At 49.6% G+C, this 19,075-nt stretch overlaps 1 protein-coding gene and 1 long non-coding RNA gene across 3 annotated transcripts in view; both read right to left on the bottom strand.

Moving 5' to 3' along the window:
• The window catches only part of Zfhx3 (zinc finger homeobox 3), a 170,735-nt gene that overhangs the window by 104,717 nt on the left and 46,943 nt on the right, over nt 1-19,075 (bottom strand).
• Nucleotides 8,137-9,885, bottom strand: LOC119088082. 2 transcript variants are annotated; one of them, XR_005091670.1, is made up of 2 exons: nt 8,947-9,885; nt 8,137-8,397 (listed from the first exon to the last, which is right to left on the bottom strand). It is a non-coding gene; the product is annotated as an uncharacterized LOC119088082 (long non-coding RNA). The 2 variants fall into 2 exon arrangements; XR_005091669.1 differs by having other exon boundaries at nt 8,979-9,879.

Below are 19,075 nucleotides of genomic sequence, written 5' to 3'. Positions count from 1 at the left end.
CTTCCCACTGTCAATTCTGGGCACCAGAGCCTGGCGGAAAGAGCTTGACGGAGCATACAGCAAACACCTTGGGACGGCTTGGTGACAAAGGTCTCCCTCCTGACCCCAGGAGGCCTGTGCAATGTCCATGCCTCAATGGTGGCTTCTGATCCTGTGGGGATGGGGAGGGATACTTTCCTGCCCAGCTACTACAGCAAGGCACAGCGGAGCCAGAGCACTCAGAACACCGAGTACTTCCTGAGATGGACAATAACAGAGTGGCCCTCCAGGCGCACCCTATCTGATGACACCGTCCTGACGCTCACGCTCACGTGCTCACACACTCACATCTTCTGTCCACCAAGAGGATGAGGAAAAGCCAAAACGTTTGCACATAATCAGATGGAGAAATAAAAAGTATACCAACGAGGCACTACGGCAAATTCACCAGAGAGGCTGGTGGCCCTCCGTCACGAGGGCCAACGGAGGCTTTGCCAAGAACCTGTGCCAACCTGCAGGTGCCAATGCAGAGGGCGTCACAGGCACCAGGTTGAGAACAGGTCCACCGTCTGAACCCCATCGCATTCTCAGAAAATGGGAAATTCAACTCTATCAAGTGCTGCACTTGGAACACAATGAAGCCCCAGCAAGGAACAGCTGCCCTGGAGCCACTCCACGGCCAGGAGCCAGGAGAACCTGCAGGAGCTCCATGGGAAATGCAGAAGGACGGACAACTGACAAGAAAAACCTTCTGGAGACAAACCGTGTGCGGGTTTTCTTCCCATTCCACGTCTCTCCTCCCAGACAGGACTCTGCAGAAGGCTAAAAGGGGACACAACAAGACAGTGTTCTGTGGAGCCCACACCCTAAGGAGGAGGAGGGTCTGGAGGGGTCATTCTCCCAGCTTCTTCTCTGGGCCTTGCAAAAGCTAAATCTCCCAGCGGGATCTTCCTGGGAGTGAGGGTGTGGCCTGAGAGCAGGGAACAGAGAAACTGCTAGCCTGGGTCACAGAGACTAACAAAACAACACATGTTAAAGAGTCCATTAAAACTGAGCGACTAAAAGCCAAGAGAAAACAGCCAGGGTCCAGCGTGTCCTGTTTCATCAAGAGAGATCTTGCTGGCATCACCAACTAGCAAGATTCACATCAGCCTCAACTCCTAAACCGGCACAGCTTCCCCACGGGAGAGGACATCCTTGAAGCAATGCGCTGAGTTTGAAGCATAGCACCTTAACAGAGAGGTGAGGGTGCCACTCCAGATGGCTGGCCCTTCTAGTCTCTGAGCCAGAGAGAAGGAGAAGACCTAAAAAGAGTTGGACAGGAACTGAGATGTCAGACTCTCTTTTGTCCTCAAATCCAGGGGGGCTCTTGGATGGTCAGGCCCATAAATCCTGAATTGAGATAAACATCATACTGGAAGTTCTTGCTTTTTTTTAAAAAAAAAAAAAAAAAAAACGGGGTGTGTGAAAGAATATATTTTCAAAACCCGTTCTGCTCACAAGAGCACCTTGGTGAGTTGCAACCCGCAGAACGGCCACCAATTCTTTTGTCTGTCATTGCAGAACTATTCTGGAAAGGAAATGGCCACCCATCACAAATCACGGAGGAAAGAATAAAAGGAAACAAGGAGACCCGAGCCATAGTCCCCCTACTAATAATAGTACTGCACGCTCACACGGGCGGGCGTGCGTGCGTGCGTGCGTGCGTGCGTGCGTGCGTGCGCTCCCCCACGCCTCCAAACTTCCACACGTCCACTTTTCCATTTACAACCTGGGGTTTCTGGCGCTTACCTGCATATAACAAACCCTGTCCTTATCCTTTGTTATTTCTTGTTTTGTCCAACCTGAAGTCACCAAGGACCCAAGGCCTGCAGCAGACTCCTGATTTCTGCCTGAGCCCTGTACACCATCCAGTAGTTCCCCAGCCACGAGTGTGTCCACCCCTTGGCCCGGCTGTCCAGATTCTGTCTTCCTCAGAGGGGGCACTGCCACTCACCAGAGTACCACCCTGGGAACCTGCCTCACGCGAGGCAGCTGGAGCGGGTGGAGACAGAAGAGGACTCCATGGGGCAAGTCAGGCCGCCAAGGACATGCCTTCCCAGCAGAAGAGCAGAGATGTTTTCATTTGGAGAAGGAGGGAGAATAATTTGTTCCTGACCCAGCTAATTAGAATACCCTCAATTGGGATCACAATGTATTTAATTAAATTCACTGTAATATATGAAGAATCCACCAAGGCACAAATCCCCACTGGTACACTCAATAACAGAGCTACCTCCTTTCAGACTGACTTCTTGCTCTCCTCACCAGGCAGGAAATTTTCCTCCCACGCAAATCCTGAATTCCCCGATGGACGGTCTGTCTCTATCATGGAGTTCTCCCACTGGGGAAGAGGGACCCGAGTTTTGTTTTATGTCTCTCCTTTTCCCGCTCTGTGTTCACCACTCCTCCTTACCCTTCTTTGCCGGGTCACAAGCATGGTTTGAACAAAACAAAGCAACAGCTTCAGCTATGGTGAGTGTGTGGTGCACGATCCCCTGGGGCTCACAGAACCAACCGTGGCTGTGGAGCCCGGTTGTTGGGATTTGTTTGGGTTTGAGTACACGGATCTACAACATGTGAGACTACACACACACAGAAACACGCTGCCCAAATGCCAGGGCCTTAACAACCGAGAACTCAGGCGACGAAAGCAAATGATGCAGAGGATATGCCAGGGGACAGGGGACAGAATCTCTTCAGTTCCAGTGTCACTGTATGACACTGCCACCCAGACTCTGAAATCCCGATGCCTCTTAGCACATTCCAGAAAAACAGCACAGACAGCCAGGGACTACTAAGGAAGGGTGACCAACAAGAAAAGAAAAAATAGTAACAATAATAATAATTTTAAAAAGATCACCCAGCTAAATGGCAAACAGTACAAACCAGGTCCATCCAAACTTTCTGGGCCCAGTCAGCCTCTCTCTGCAGCCTTAAATGCAAAGGCTTTCCTTGACTGTCCTCCAAGTCTGTTTGTTAGAAAGTTGTCTACAGGAGCTGGGGGGGGGGGGGCTCAGCAGGAAAATACTTTCCTAACATGAGACCAAACCCCTGTCCTATCCCCAGCATTGCAAATGAATGAGCAAGTGAACGGGTGAATGGTAAACGGCATGAATGAATGGGTGAATGGGTGGGTGGACGGATGGATGCTAAATTGCATGAATGAGTGGGTACATCGGTAGGTGGACAGATGGATGCTAAACTGCATGAATGAATGGGTGAATGGGTGGGTGGACGGATGGATGCTAAACTGCAAGAATAAATAGGTGAATGGGTGGGTGGATGGATGGATGCTAAACTGCAAGAATGAATAGGTGGGTGGACGGATGGATGCTAAACTGCATGAATGAAAGGGTGAATGGGTGAGTGGGAGGATGGATGGTAAACTGCATGAATGAATGGTGCAAAAGATTGGCTTAGATGCACCACAAAGGCAGAGTGGCTTACAGCAAAAGACTCTTGTAGGAGGGAAGCAAGTACCCAGCTCAACTCGCACTTATAAGCAGAAAGGGTCTACCTCTATCCCTGATGTCTCTAAATGACCACCGTGCAGCAATGGACAACCAGGTGCCCATCACACTGAGCCACTGGGAATGGGAGTAGTATGTGCCAGGTAGCTGGCCCCCTGTGCTGAACATCAAGGGGGTGGCTCCCTCACTGGTCAGAGTGGCGTTCATGTGTCTCCACCTGGTAATGATTCCTGGCTCTCTGTGCTCTAAAATGCTCATCCTAGCTGTGTGGAACACTCCTTACTTGGGACACCTGAGGTCCCATACCTGTCTCCATGACTTCCCTTTCTGACGTAGGTCAAGGAGGAGAGCCCTCCCGACAGTGAGATGCCTTTGAGAATGAGCCTGGCGAGGAATGTGAGTACGAAGCTCAGGTTAGCATCTTAAAGAGGAAGGGAGAACTGGCGATGAGGCCGCGCTGCTGTGGGAGTCTATCCATTAATATGTTGTGCGAGTTCACCCCGGCCAAATATGGAAAGCCAAAGAGGGCTCGTTAGGAAATAATTCATCATGGGGGAAAAAATGTGCTCCTGTTACTTCTTTCCCAGGAAAACTAACCAACTTCTGTCAGAGAACATTGATTTCTATAAATCTGGAGAGGCCCCGGCTACCACCTCCTCCTCAGCAAAAGGAAACTTCTAACATCTGGTTCTTCATGCATGGGATGTGAAATATTGATCGGGTTTGGTCACGGCTGCCCCTTTAAAGTAAAAATGGGCAGAACACATTTACACATACACACACACACACACACACACACGATTTACAACAGACAGATCCTCGGGGAATAGCACCTGTTATTATCAACACACCCACACATACCCTCTCGCCACACTTCAGAATACATGCCATGTAACTGTTTTGAGAGTAAGAAAAAAAATGGCAAAGCTGATGGGGGAGACAGCTTCTAGGCATCCATCCCAGGGAACCAACTAAGTAGGCCAGGGAACACCTCACACCTCTTACTCAGTGAAGAACAAACCCCCCGGTGGGACATCCTGGCAGGCCCCAGTCAGCTGCTGGGTCCTGAAGAGGGCTCCCCAACTGGAGGAGAGGGCTCTGCTAGAACAGCCCCCTGGAATGACACACCAGGGGCGTCAGCTTCTTGGGGGCCGGGGTACAGTTATAAAATCTCACCTGCAAATCAGATGCTGGAGGAGCCCAAGTTAGCTTGCAAATTCCCTAACATTGAAAGAGGAGGTGAAGATGGGGACACTGGTATCCTGTGAGGTAAGGCTCAGAGCATCTGACTCCTGACCTGGAAGGGATCCAGCACTGAGAGAGATCACATGACCACCCCCCGGGTCAGCAGGCACAGGGCTAGAACCTGGGACAGGATTCCAAGCGCCTGCTGCGGGCTACTTGGCTTGATCTGAAAGACCTTTCTACCAGAGGCTCCCAAAGCCCAGGCATTCACCTTGAGCGCCTATAAAAAGAATCCTTTCAGAGGTAATGCATCCAGGGGCGAGGGCAGTTAATTTTTTTTAATCAGTGAGGTTGAGTTAGTTTAAGACTGAATGTCACATTTTCGGCATCATACGCGAAAGAAAGGTCAACCTAAATATATACATATTTTCTGTTTAATCTTGGCTTTTCATCCCCTAGTGCCGTCGTCCTTGGCACAGGCTAATTTAGCCCTATTTCACTGTAGGGGCCCCGCAGACAACGTAAGGTATGATTTATAAGGAGGGGGGGAAAGGAGGTAAAAACGGTCCCTAGATCAATGGCTTGGGTGGCTCTGGCCTATTTTCTGGTTTCTAGGCCAGGCTCCTCACGGCCCAGAACGAGCCACCAGAGTAGAGTGCTTCCTCTCTGCCTCCGAACTCCGGGGTCTGGGCTGAGGTTCCTGACTCCTTCTCCTACACGAACACTACTTGGTTCCTAAATCTCAGTATTAGCAACCTTGTGCCAGACACCAAAGCCTAGGAGAAAAATAACTCCCGAAATCTGAAACTCTCTGTAGGTTGTCGGCCTGTGCTTAGAATCTTTCTGGGGGGAAAAAGAAAAAGAAAAAAGAGTACAAATATGGACGCTTGGGGAATGTTGGTACCCTAGCATAAAGTCATTGCATCTTTCCCTGTGAGGAAAATTCTGACCATCCTTCAGAAAATGCCAATGGTCCCAGACCCTGGAACTCAAAACCCTCACCAGGACCGCATTCTGGTAACTGCGGCCTTCTCAGCTTACTGAGATAGACACCTGCCTTGGTATTACTCTCCAGCCATTACACATATAATTTGTCACACAAAAATAAAGAATTGTGATACTGTTCCGCTCCTCGTCAATCTACTGTCAAGAAAGCTGGCCCAGGATGCACCATAGCTGACCACCCATCTAGCAGGAGACCCTCACTGTGAGTCTGCCGGCTACCCTAAAGGTCAAGTCACACATACTACCAGGCCTCCATTTCCTCAGGAACCGAACCTCCTTATCCCATGCCTGGGAGGACTCAATAGTGTGTTGTACATAAAATGTTTATCAACTATAACTGATACATAGTTAGTTTTCATAATAATTAAGGCTACTATCACTTGCGATAATTTTTAAAATTAGTTAATCTTTGGGATTAAGAATGGAAACATGCCTATTTAACACCTCCCTCAGTACAACCAACTCCCACACCTTCCCAGATCCTAAAGGGGTAGCCAAGAGTCAACAGTAAAGAAATTGTAATAAACAGAATTTATGCTGGGAGAATCCTGAACATGAAAAGATCCCACGTTTACTGGAAGTGATTGACCCAGACCCCCTGCTGCTAGTGTATGAAGCCCATGCCCTTGCCACAAAACAATGTTCACCCATCCTTTTGTCCACTGGGATGCTGATATAATGAAAGCTCAAGAGCCATGTTCTTAATCAAGTCTGTCAACACCCCCGGTAAGGACAGGGAGAAAGTGACTCAGGTAACGTGGCTGGGAGGCACTTCCCTCCTCCCCAAGTATACTCTGAGAAGTTTGCTTATTTGTATCTCCAACTCCACGAAAATCCCCAAGGCAGAGGGCAGTGAGGGGGTGGGGTGGTCCAAACAGATATTATCATTTCATCTGTAAAAAACGGAGATACTCACACGTGCTGTGCCCTCCGCAGAGGCCATTTACCAAACCGTGTGAGAAACGGTAAGTGAACGTCCTTTGGAAAACACGAAGGACTGTCTAAACTCTTTGGCACTGCCATGATCATCCTACTGTGAGTCCAGATCCTGTCCCATCCCATCTGACAGGTGGGTGCCACACTGGTGTTCTACCTCAGTGGCTCTCCAACTTGGCCTCCACTGGGAGCCCTGGGGGGCAGATGCCACTGTTATACCTTGAATGACCAGGTTCCTTACAGGGACTTCTAATTCAGCAGGAATTTATAATCTTCCTGGGTGTGTGTATGTGTGTGTGTGGGGGGGGGGCTGCTGGTACTGGGGCTATGGCTTGAACAGCAATCACCAGAGAAAAGAGACCCAGGTTAGAAAACATGGAGATGCCCCACAGTGGGGAGGAAAACGTCCAAGGCTTCAAATCTCTGTACTTGCCATTTTCCTAGGGAGTATTTTGGACTCTCGCAAAGTACATGTGATAAATCACCCAAAACCTGCACACAAGACTCCTTAGTGAAAAAGTCACTGGGAAGCGGCTGCCCGCTCCTGGCCCACCTCGGATACTTCATAAAAGTCACAATTGGCTTTATTCATCTTCCTCTTGCCTTTCACACCTGTAGATCTACAATGTGCTGGGGCCATGGAAGGGAGGGTGACTGGGGAGGGCTGAGTGGAAGGGGCCGCCTTCTTCCCTGTCCACTCTGCATCCTGCTAGGTGCGCTTGCCCAGATGCTCTCTGGAACCGAGCCCACAGTAACTCTCAACCAAATAGGGGAAAAAAGGAAAACGGTCTGCAAGATTCCTCCCATGCTCTTGAACTACCTGGTTGCTGCTACTGAGAGCATGAATTTGGTACCCAAAACTCAGGGCCACTTCCCGAGCCTCCCAGGACTGGTACATGGGATACAGAAGTTCTATGGGGCTAACTTTTTCATGAGAGCTGTGTGATCTCTATCTATCTATCTATCTATCTATCTATCTATCTATCTATCTATCTATCTTCTCCCTTGAAAGGGAAAAATGGGAACAGGACAGAGAGAAACTGACTTAACAGATTTGGTAGGGATCCTCCTGTCCACTGTTTTGACAGCCCAACCTTTCTCCTCAAGGTCTACAGGTTTTACTGAAGGTCAAGGACTGCAGGTCTTACTGAAGGTCAAGGTCTACAGGTTTTGTAGAAGGGAAGAGGAAGGGGAACGAGAGAGCAACGAGGTAAAGAAAACTTGTTTGAAGGAAATAAATAGTCAAGTATCTGCCAGAAGACCAAGACATGGTCATCTGCAGGCTGGATGGCCAGGTGGCAAGGGGGACCGTTTCATGAACCATGACATGGCTGGTTTCTCTGCCCTGCTTTCAGCTCCCCACCCCCATAAATAACCCAGACAAACACCATGTACTCCGAGCCCCCCCCCTTAAGTCTCATTAAAAGCCGATATTGCTGGCCTCAAGATGGAGAGCTCAGCATGGATTTTACTGAACGTTAAATCAACCAGCGAGCGCAGCCAGCAAACTCTGTGGCACTTTAACTTTAAATAATGCAATAATTATTGAATTTCCTTTTTATAACTGAAGTGCTGGAATGTAAACAATGGGGCTGTAATTGCAGGAAGGGGGGATCAATAGAGGCAATCGTTTTCAGCCATGTTAATTGTAAATACAATTGCTCCAAGATGTCAGCCTTGTTCTTCTTGCTTCCAGAATCATCCTAACGGATGACAGAGTCCAACTTTCCCATTACAGCTGTTCGTTCCTTTAAGAGGTTCTCAATCAGGTCTGATCAATCTGTCAAGATAATGCATGGAGTAAGTAAGACTCTTCCAAACACAGGCTCCCAATCAATAGCCAGGACCAGCTTAATGAGGTGGGGCTAAGGCCCAGAGGGAGGTAACAGCCCCCAGCTTGTGCCTAGGTTGGCAGCCCAGCTTCCTAGCATGGTCCTGATAAACAGATCAGCCCTTAATGAGGACATTAGTTATGCATGCTTCAGCAAGCAGCAAGGCACCCGTCCCTTGGGACAGACGGACAGAAAGCAAAATAGATTAACAGAAAACAATATGGTGCCAAATTAGGTCTAACTGAAGACTTTTCCCTCCTTCTCCCGCTTCCCTTAATTGTCCAGCAGAGTGGAGGACATCGATTAATCACTCCACTGGGCATGGGCTCAAAGACGCGAGTATCTCCCGGGCTAGGGGAATCTCTGGGAATCTTCCCTCGACTGTGCTGTCCCTGAAGATTAGCACCCTCGCTTCCACAGCAGCATTTACAGGTCACAAGGGGCCTCTCGTGGAAAGATCTCAGCACCATCCAGTAGAAGCCCAAGGTAAGACTGACCCCTGAAGCCTGAGAGTCACACAGAGAACCACCTGCCACTCCCTGAGGCTGAGACTCAGCTTTGGTCTTCAGAATGGTTGTTCCTCGTGGACGAAGAGGCAAGAAGTTGGGAGAGGTGAAAACCACTGCTCAGAGATCAGCATCAAACAAAGTTTGGGGACACTGGAGGAGTCTGAATTCTCACAAAGGAGGGTAACTCAGGGTCTGGAGAGGCACCTGCCCTTCCTTTATTCCTGCTCCAGTCCTTGAGAAGGAGCCATTAAAGGAAGGTCCCACCAGGAACTCAGCAATTTCTTTGCCCAGGGATGCTTAGCTCACGACAGATGTTATCCAGGAGCATCCACGGACTGTCAGCATCAACTGCCAGCGTGGACTCCTAGGAAACCTTGGACTTGGAGATTCTTAGGTTCTGTCCAGTTCAACGGGAATTCTAAAGGTGGAACCTGGACACACGGGTCTCAGCAAGCCCTCCAGGTGACTCTTAGGCAAGTGTGTCTGTGACTATTGCCTTAAATGGTAGGTCAGGTAAGGCAGGCTTCCAATATAGAGGACCTTCGGTGTGTTTGTGTGGTGGCCAACAGATTCTCCATTAGAAACAGTTCAGTGACCAACATCTATCTGAAAGGGGATATGTGCATTGAGATTTGGCCCAGAGTAGAAACTATGTAGGCTAGCCCACGACCTAACTGCTACAGAATGCAAAATTGCTGGGAAAAATAAAACCAAAAGAATATGCGCTACCCTATAATAAAAGTTTCCACTTATTAAATGAAAATCACGAAACTGATCATACTACTGGACTCAAAATGTTAACGGGGTCATCTTCTGATTGAATAAAATATATGGGGTCTTTTGAAGGGAGCTTGGGGGCGGGGGAGTACACAGATGTAAAGAAAAGAAGTATTTCTCTGGAATGGCCGGACCTGCGCACTTTACAGAGGCCCAGTCTCCAGGCTCTCCTTTGGGACCTGCATTCTTCCAGAAGCAGCTTTTACATTCTACTTAAGACACTGGGCAACCAGTGCGGCCTGCTCTCCTGCCACCCCGAACAGCGTCTCTCGAGCTGGGCCAAGTCCTGTCTTCCTCTCCTCTTTCCACCACACAGTTCCAGATCCATGGCTGGTCCTTCAGCCCTGGTGACTGATGATCTGAATGAACGAGGAAAATCCCCCCCACACACACCAGACTCTTGGTCTCTGGCGGACTCATCAAGACCTATCTAATGGAGTCCAAAGCCACTTCCTTCATGTCAGATTTCGGCCCTCCACAGCACAGAAAGCAGTCCCCGCTGCACTGGCCAATCTGATCTTTCTGGTTTGGGTGCCTTTTCCTGGTTGGATGCCCTCCCAGGTACTCCCTTCACTTGATGAAATGCCACAGGAATCAAAAGGCAGGGCGACAACACAGTCTCGTGGCGGCCCTGTCCCATCACAGCTGGGCCATTTTTTGTCTCTTTCCCTCTGGTCCCACGGCCCTGTCAGTACCCACCACACACCCTCCTCCTTGGAGCCTCACTGCGCCCTCCTTCTCTACACCCTCCCTCCTGAGCTAGAATGCTGGGGAGTGAAGGAGCCTCACTGCGCCCTCCTTCTCTACACCCTCCTTCCCGAGCTAGAATGCTGGGGAGTGAAGAAAATAAACGCTTGCTGATATTGACGACTTGTTTGAATACTATTTTATGACAGGAGATAATGACTTGAAGCGGCTGTACTTGGTGACCCAAGTTTCTTAGTATGAGGATCACAAGACAGTGCCCCCCTCCTTTCCCTCCAAATAGACAGAATGTCCCAGCTAGAGGACATCTGAGTGGTCACAGATGTCCCATCCTTCCATTTCTTCCAGATATCCCTAGTTGTGTTCTTTGGATTGCCTTGTTTTCTGAGGCAGGGGCTGGTCACCATGCTCTACTGTTAACGGGGAAGTAGGGGCAAGACTCGGCTACACGGCATAGGGAGGAACACAGGAGACGGCAGGAGAGCGCGGCCTCCACAGATGCCTCTCGGGGAGCAACTCAGGCTGTGGGAGCCCTGGGCAGGTGTGGGCAGAGCCGACTGCACCTTTACAGGAAAAGGTGCTTCCTTTTCCTCCTCCCCGCACCCCCCGAGTCTCTCCAACTGCCCTGAAGAATGGCTGGATGGTTTGCCTTCCTCAATATCCAAATTCCAGGGCCTGTGAGGTCTGTTGGGGGGAGGGAATACTCCCCACAGGGGCTCAGAAGTCCCACACCGCTGTGTGTATATTTCCCACCTCAGCTCTATCCCGAGGCTTCTGCCTGGCTGGCCAGCCCAAACGGTCCCCTTTGGGGAGATGCCCACACAACTTGGACCTAAGCCCCTGACACAGGATTCTGCTCTCAGTGGAACGAGGCCAAAGACAGAGTTGCCAACAAAGCATGTTTAAAACTTATTTTTAATATATTTATTTATTTATTTTATGCGTATGTGAGTATATACCACATGTATGCCCATGGAGGCCGGAGGAGGGTATAGTGGAATTGGAGCTACGGGTGCCTGCCAGCCGCCTGACAGAGGTTCTGGGGACTGAACCCGCGTCCTCTGGAAGAGGAACGAGTGCTGCTGCTTCACCCCTCAGCCGTTTCTCCAGCCCTAGGAAACTCCTACACAGGAAGGCTTTGCAGCAACCCGTCCACCGCTAATCCAAACATCCTCTCCTCAGAGACATGCACTGGGTGTTCCAACTGGCCAAGAAACCAGGCTAGGCCAGGGAAAGGCCATGGGAACCTGCTGGGGCCGGGGCAGCGCGTGTATTCCCCTTTGGGCAGAGTCCACCAGCCCTGCTGAAATGTACCACGGGCAGTTTCCCTCGCTGAAGTGCAAACTGGCTGGAGGAAAACAGCAGTCAAGTGTGCGGAGGGGAAAAGGAAGACAGGGACCGAAGGGAGACAGACAGCTGAGCTCCTGGCAGCAGCAGAGCACCAGGGGGCTCCAGCACACCAGCCGCGGCAGACACCCCCACGGGAAAGGGACATGGGGACATTGGGACTCGAGCCTGGACCGTGCCGACTGCCAATCAAGAACTGCCACCTTTCCGAAAGCTCTCGGGCTAGTGGCATTTGAAAGGTGCCAAGGGCCTTCGCAGTTATGATAACGGAAGGCCAGGGGACCCAACACCCAGTCTCACTCGGCTTTGGGTCACCGTGATACTCTGTTTGTTTTGGGATAGGGTCTCACTCAGCATCCCAGGCTGGTCTCAGAATTCACAATAATCCTCTTGCCTCAGCCTCCCAAGTACTGGTCACTGTGTTCTGTGACTGGTCATTCTTCCAGCTTTAACTCACTCACCCCTCTCTTGCCTCTCGACATTCCTGTTCCTATTTACCTCACACTTCTGACCTCTCGTGAAAACAAGTGATTTTCATTATTCTTTCTGTAGATGGTGTGCGCTGGCTTGTGCCATTACTCCTGTGCATTCAGCTACTTCCAGCACATCCTAACACTGCCTTCTATGCATCTCCTTTCTGTCTACAGAGAGGCCTTCCCTTCTGGAGTCTAAGTCTTGAAGGCTCCACCCACCGTTACTCATGGCCATTCAGGACCTTTGTGTCTGTAGGAAAGTCCCCGTGGAGACTGGAAGGCTTCTGAAGGCAGGAACCAGGCACCCTTCTACTCTGAACTGGACACGCAGAACCCAGATCGTCTAACAGTGAGAACAGGGGAGAGAAAACACGGGCCTCTGGCACCAAGTGCCATCTCCCCCTGGAAACAGAGGAAGAGCGGCACCCCCTACCAAGAGGCTGGAAGAAGTCAGCCTGTAGGTACTTATTAAGCGCTAAAGCAAACTGAAATCCGAGGTCAGGTGGTGATGACCGGTTTGAACAGGAACCTGGAGGCTCAGAAAGCCTACCCCACCATCTGACTTCACAGGGATCCTGAGCCTAGACGGCGATGAATTAATTACTTGATCACCCATTCACTTACCTTGATAATTCAATCATTGGGTTGCCAGGGAAGAACCTGTTAGGAGGACCAGCTTGCCTCTGGGTGTGAGTTCTGCAGGTGCCAGCTGCATTTCCCCAGCGCCAATGTGACTCATGAGATGACACAAATGGCCGATGGGCTTTGTTAGTAAGTGACCTTCAGTGAGTCACCCTTCCACCCATTTCAGCATCGACGCCGGATGGCAGTACTTAGACCCCACCTCACGGCATCATCACGATGATGGAGCTCGGCTAGTGATGGCCAGGGAACACTTTGTCTTCAGAGAGAGATAGATTACTTAACGTTTAGAATAATACCCACGGTTTCGGGTTGAGAAAGCACTCCGGGATTAGTGGAACCGAAGGCTGCACGGACCCACTAATGAGCAGAGTCCTCCTCACCGCAATGTTGAAAACCACTCAGTCTCTGGAATATAATGACTAGCAGTGCATCAGCATGGGGCCGAGGCAGGGTTAGTTACCATGAAACCAGGGTCACTGCATTCAACATCTAATAAGCAAATTCTCCAGATCACAGGAATAAGCCAGAGCCAGCCAAGCTGACAACAAATGCATTTTAAGGACGCCGTAAGTAGAGTAATGTCTAACTCCACAGTTTCCCCAGAATTCATTAAAACAAGCCTCTAAGCCAGTGGGTCCCGATCTTCCTAATGTTGCAACGCTTTAGTATAGTTCCCTGTGTTGTGGTGACTCCCCAACCCCAAAATTATTTTGTGGCTACTTCATAACTGTAATTTTGCTACTGTTATGAATCTAACGTAAGTATCTGATATCAGGATATCTGATGTGTGACCCCTGTGAAAGGGTCATTTGACCCCCTCCCCAGGGGTTGCAACCCACAGGTTGAGAGCCACTGCTCTAAGAAGACTCATTTTTATCTATCAGACCAGAGGTCAGATGACTTTGTAAATACCTGGAGGACAAACACCTTAAGGCTGAGGCTATTGCCCCTCTGTCACGGTCACCCAGTTCTGGCTCTGTAAAAAGCAGTGGTAGACTGTAAGGAGATAATGGAGGGTGGCTGTGTACCAATAAAACTTTATGTATAAAAGACAAGTGAGGCTGGAGAGATGGCTCAGTGGTTAAGAGCACTGACTGCTCTCCCAGAGGATCTGGGTTCAATTCCCAGCACCCACATGGCAGTTACAACTGTCTGTAACTCCTGTTCCAGGGGACTGGACACCCATGGCAAAACACCAATGCACATAAAATTAAAAAAAAAAAAAAAACGACTCTGAGATACCACCTTATACCTGTTAGAATGGCTACGATCAAAAACACCAATGACAACCAATGTTGGAGAGGATGTGGAGCAAAGGGAACACTCCTCCACTGTTGGTGGGAATGTAAACTTGTACAACCACTGTGGAAATCAGTATGGCGGTTTCTCAGAAAATTAGGAATCGAACTACCTCAAGACCCAGCCATCCCACTCTTGGGCATCTACCCAAGGAATGCTGATTTATACCATAAAGATACATGCTCAGCTATGTTCATAGCAGCACTATTTGTAATAGCCAGAACCTGGAAACAACCTAGATGCCCATCAACGGAAGAATGGATGTAAAAATTGTGGTACATATACACAATGGAGTACTACTCAGCAGAGAAAAACAATGAAAGCATGAAATTTGCTGGCAAATGGATGGAACTAGAAAAAAATCATCCTGAGTGAGGTAACCCAAACCCAGAAAGACAGTAATGGTATGTACTCACTCATTGGTGGATTCTAGATATAAAATAAAGAACAATCAGACCACAACCCATAGAACCATAGAGGCTATATATATAGCATGGAGGTCCCTAGGACGACTGTGGCATATAATAAATTTCAGTTTTACTCAATTATTGAAAAAAAATAGCCAAATGAATGGAAACACATGAACTATGAACCAAAGGCTGAGGGGCTCCCAGCTGGATCAGGCCCTCTGAATAGGTGAGACAGTTGATTGGCTTGATCAGTTTGGGAGGCATCCAGGCAGTGGGACCAAGTCCTGTGCTCATTGCATGAGTTGGCTGTCTGAAACCTGGAACTTATGCAGGGACACTTGGCTTAGTCTGGGAGGAAGGGACTGGACCTCCCTGGACTGAGTCTACCAAGATGATCACAGTCCTCGGGGGAGGACTTGTCCTGGAGGAGGTGGGAATGGAGGGTGGGTTGGGGGTAAGGGGAGGGCGTGGGAGGGGGAGAATAGGGGAACCCATGGCTGATATGTAGAACTGAATGATATTGTAAAATAAAAAATATATATCACAAAAAAAAAAAAAATTAAAAAGGCCGGCGGTGGTGGCGCACGCCTTTAGTCCCAGCACTCGGGAGGCAGAGGCAGGCGGATCTCTGTGAGTTCGAGGCCAGCCTGGGCTACCAAGTGAGCTCCAGGAAAGGCGCAAAGCTATACAGAGAAACCCTGTCTCAAAAAACCAAAAAAAAAAAAAAGACAAGTGACTAGCTGGCTTTCCCTCCTCTGTTGGCAATATATTGATCCTGATCTGAAACTGGAAGTTTTTACCCAGTCACATGAAAACCCACAAGCCTGGTCTCAAAGAAGATAGGATGCCCCCAATCCACATGCCCCTGTCTCTGTCTCTCTGTCTCTGTCTCTGTCTCTCTCTCTCACACGCACAGGCTTGAAAACTTTTTGTAAAAATAGGCTGTTTGAAACTGAAGATCAACACGTAGTCAAGGATCATTTAACTCTGAATGACAAAATGAATTCAGAATAATTAAACATCACCCCTTGTTTCTGATGTAAGAACTTCCATGTAACTATGCCCTGGGCCATGTGATCCTCAAGTTTTACATATCCTTCTATAATCAAGAGTCACTCCTGTGAAATGATGTGAAGACTGGACACTTACTCTAAGCTGGGCAACAGCTGAGAGCGGACTCCACATTTACCAAGCCTATAACCTAACAATGGTAAAATGTAAGCACCTCTGATGCTCTCCAGGAGCTGAGAGGGGCGCAGGTGGGAGGTCACACCTGAGTGACTACCATGCCTGTGTCTCTCTCTACACCCCATGCTTGTACCCCCTAAGCATCTACTGAAAGCAGAAGGCTGAGGGTCTTGAAAGCCAGGAATGAGTGGCCGGTCTCAAAGTCCCAACTTGGAAAAGTAATCGCACAAACATCTTAGTAACACCACCATCACACATGTCTCCAGCCCCATATGGATTTCAAAGGGTTTGTCCATTCCACACTGGGACTGATTCTTTGGGGACAGGGAGACTCCCGATGTCATTCAGTTCAACGGACAAGATCGAGTTAAAACAGTAAAGGCAACCTGGCAGCAGCCGCGAACTCTGGGGGTGTAAGTGGTGTGACTCTGTATGTGAAGGATTTTTAATTACTAGTGGATGCTTTCAAATCTGTCAGCCCCCTATGCAATCAGGATGCGCTTGCCTCAAAAAAAAGGACAGAAGAACAGAAAAGAGGGAGAGAAGGAAGGAACGAAGAGAAGGCGGCAGGAAGGCTCCACAGCCCCTGAGATCCACACTTGGGCAGGCGCTGGGCATCCCCTCCATTATCCATTTCAAACCCCTGTGGCCCTGTAGGCATTGAATATGTAGCCCCGCGCTGCGCCATATGTGAGGCTGATACACGGGGGCCATGGAACTCAACCCAAGGGTCTGGTTCTGGCTCAGTACCTGTCGCACGGCACTGTGTCACACTGGGAAGGATCCAGTACGAGATCACCATGAACATCACTATGTTTCTGCTTCACCTGCACACTGTCACACAGAAGGCTTGAAAAGCTAAGCCTCGCCAGGCTCTCGTGGCAAGGGAGTTACCGGCAAATGTGGCTTCCTAGGGGAAGCCAACTTAATTCTGCCTCAAGAGTTAATATTTGTTAATTGGTAGAAAAATGGTAAAATTAATGAGGACATTAACATAGCTATTTAAAAATAGCTTCATGTTTCCCCCATTGTACCACATGGAACTATCAGGAAGTAATTGAGGGAAAAGGGCACTGTCAATTCTCAATTATCTGCATGAATGAAGTGCTCAGTGACACGGATAATCCAAGTCATTTACATTTGGATTTAGAAAGTAACATCTTTTTCCTTCGGAAAACTTACCTTCCTAATTACAGCCCTTTGGATACCATGTTGCAATCAGTTTACCCTCTCCATCTGAGGAGAAAGTCCCCGGAGAAGGTAGGCAAACTGCCTTAGACCCAACACAGATGAGCCCAAGCAGATAAGGGACCCACTAGCCTCGGCGGCCAATAGAGTCACCGTCTAGCCACGTGTGACTATTTAAACTTCCAGAATGTTGAATACCGCTTAAACGTTTCGATCCCTAGTCATGGTGGTCATGTGTCACGTGCTCAACAGCCACAAGTGGTTAGGGGCTACCCTACTGGATGCTGCAGGCTACCTTACTGGATGCTGCAGGCTACCCTACTGGATGCTGCAGGCTACCTTACTGGATGCTGTGGGCTACCCTACTGGATGCTGCAGGCTACCCTACTGGATGCTGCAGGCTACCTTACTGGATGCTGTGGGCTACCCTACTGGATGCTGCAGGCTACCCTACTGGATGCTGCAGGCTACCTTACTGGATGCTGTGGGCTACCCTGCTGGATGCTGCAGGCTACCCTACTGGATGCTGCAGGCTACCTTACTGGATGCTGTGGGCTACCCTACTGGATGCTGCAGGCTACCCTACTGGATGCTGTGGACTACCCTGCTGGATGCTGCGGGCTACCCTACTGGATGCTGTGGGCTACCCTACTGGATGCTGTGGGCTACCCTACTGTATGCTATGGGCTACCCTACTGGATGCTGCAGGCTACCTTACTGGATGCTGTGGGCTACCCTACTGGATGCTGTGGGCTACCTTACTGGATGCTGTGGGCTACCTTACTGGATGCTGTGGGCTACCTTACTGGATGCTGCAGGCTACCCTACTGGATGCTGCGGGCTACCATATTGGACGGAGCGGGCTTCCACGGCTACAGAAGTTCCAGAAAGCAGCATTCGGGTCTACATCAACAATCATCTCCAGTTACCTGGACTGAGCTGAAAGCCGAGGGGGAGGGGGCGCAGAGCCGGAGACGCCGCGGCACCACTCCGACAGACACAAAAGGGAATTGTGACACTGGACGTTCTCAGCTAGTTTAATTTCAAGCCTGGTAATGGAGGCGCTGTCTAGGGAATAACACGAAAAATAAGCATTGCACTCTGAGTGAAATGGGCTTTTTAATTAACAAAGCAGAAAATGAGTGGGAAAGGGCGAGGCAGCAAAGCCCGACTTCGAGCCAACGTTCGCCCCCGGTGCCAGCCCCTCGTGTGGCCGCAGTGCCTTGGACACCGGCTGCCGGACAGCCGAGGGGCGCTCTCCACCCTGCCAAAGCCTCACTCCGGAAGCTGCCCGCTCAGGTGCCACTGGGAGCAGTGTCAGGGCCCAGTGTCCTTAACATCCTCATTAATTATCTTGAAAGGAGAGGGTTAGTAAACAGCAAGTTAATTAAATTCTCAGATGATGCTAATTTGGGAGGCTTTCAAAAGACTGGCAAGGGCAGAGGCAATATAAAAGGGACCTGGATGGGTTAGGAATATGAGTGGAAAATAAAATTAAGCACAGCTAAACAAATGCTACTTTAAAGACGTCTTCTGGAAGAGCCAAGCGGGTCTTAAAAGGACACTTTGGCAGAGGTCGGGGTGGGAGTCCGGGGCGGCACTACCACTGAAACTTCTAAGGCGTGCAATCAGAAGGGGAGTAAAGGGGCTTTGGAAAACGTTTAACAAAAATGTTTGCGTGCCTGCCTTTGGAAGGAAGTCCGGGAGGGCCAGCGACATCTAACAGCCCACTGTCCCCGGGAGGTAGCCATGGTGGCAACCACTTTTAGCTCCTGCTTTAAACCCAGTAAGCATTTCTAGACCCAGCATGTACCGTGGGGTTCCGTTTCTTTGATTTTAACTTTTCAGTTTGTTATCAGTTTATATTTACAAATGAGTCACAGGATAGTTCCAGGTTCCCATATGCCCGTCACACAGCTTCCTCTAGTGGCGACACCACCCATCTGAACACCCAGGCCATTCTGTCAGGGAGAGGGAGACTGGTACCTGATGCCACTGCACCTCAGACTGCTCAGTGTCTCTACTCACACCTGCCGTCTGGGATCCAAATCAGGACTCCACATGGCACTGGGCTGTCTGTGGCAG

Source organism: Peromyscus leucopus, chromosome 5 (genome assembly GCF_004664715.2).
Source record: "Peromyscus leucopus breed LL Stock chromosome 5, UCI_PerLeu_2.1, whole genome shotgun sequence".
In the NCBI taxonomy this organism is placed as follows: domain Eukaryota; kingdom Metazoa; phylum Chordata; class Mammalia; order Rodentia; family Cricetidae; genus Peromyscus; species Peromyscus leucopus.
Note: the sequence above shows the minus strand (reverse complement) of the source record. Positions and strands in the feature narration are given on the sequence as shown.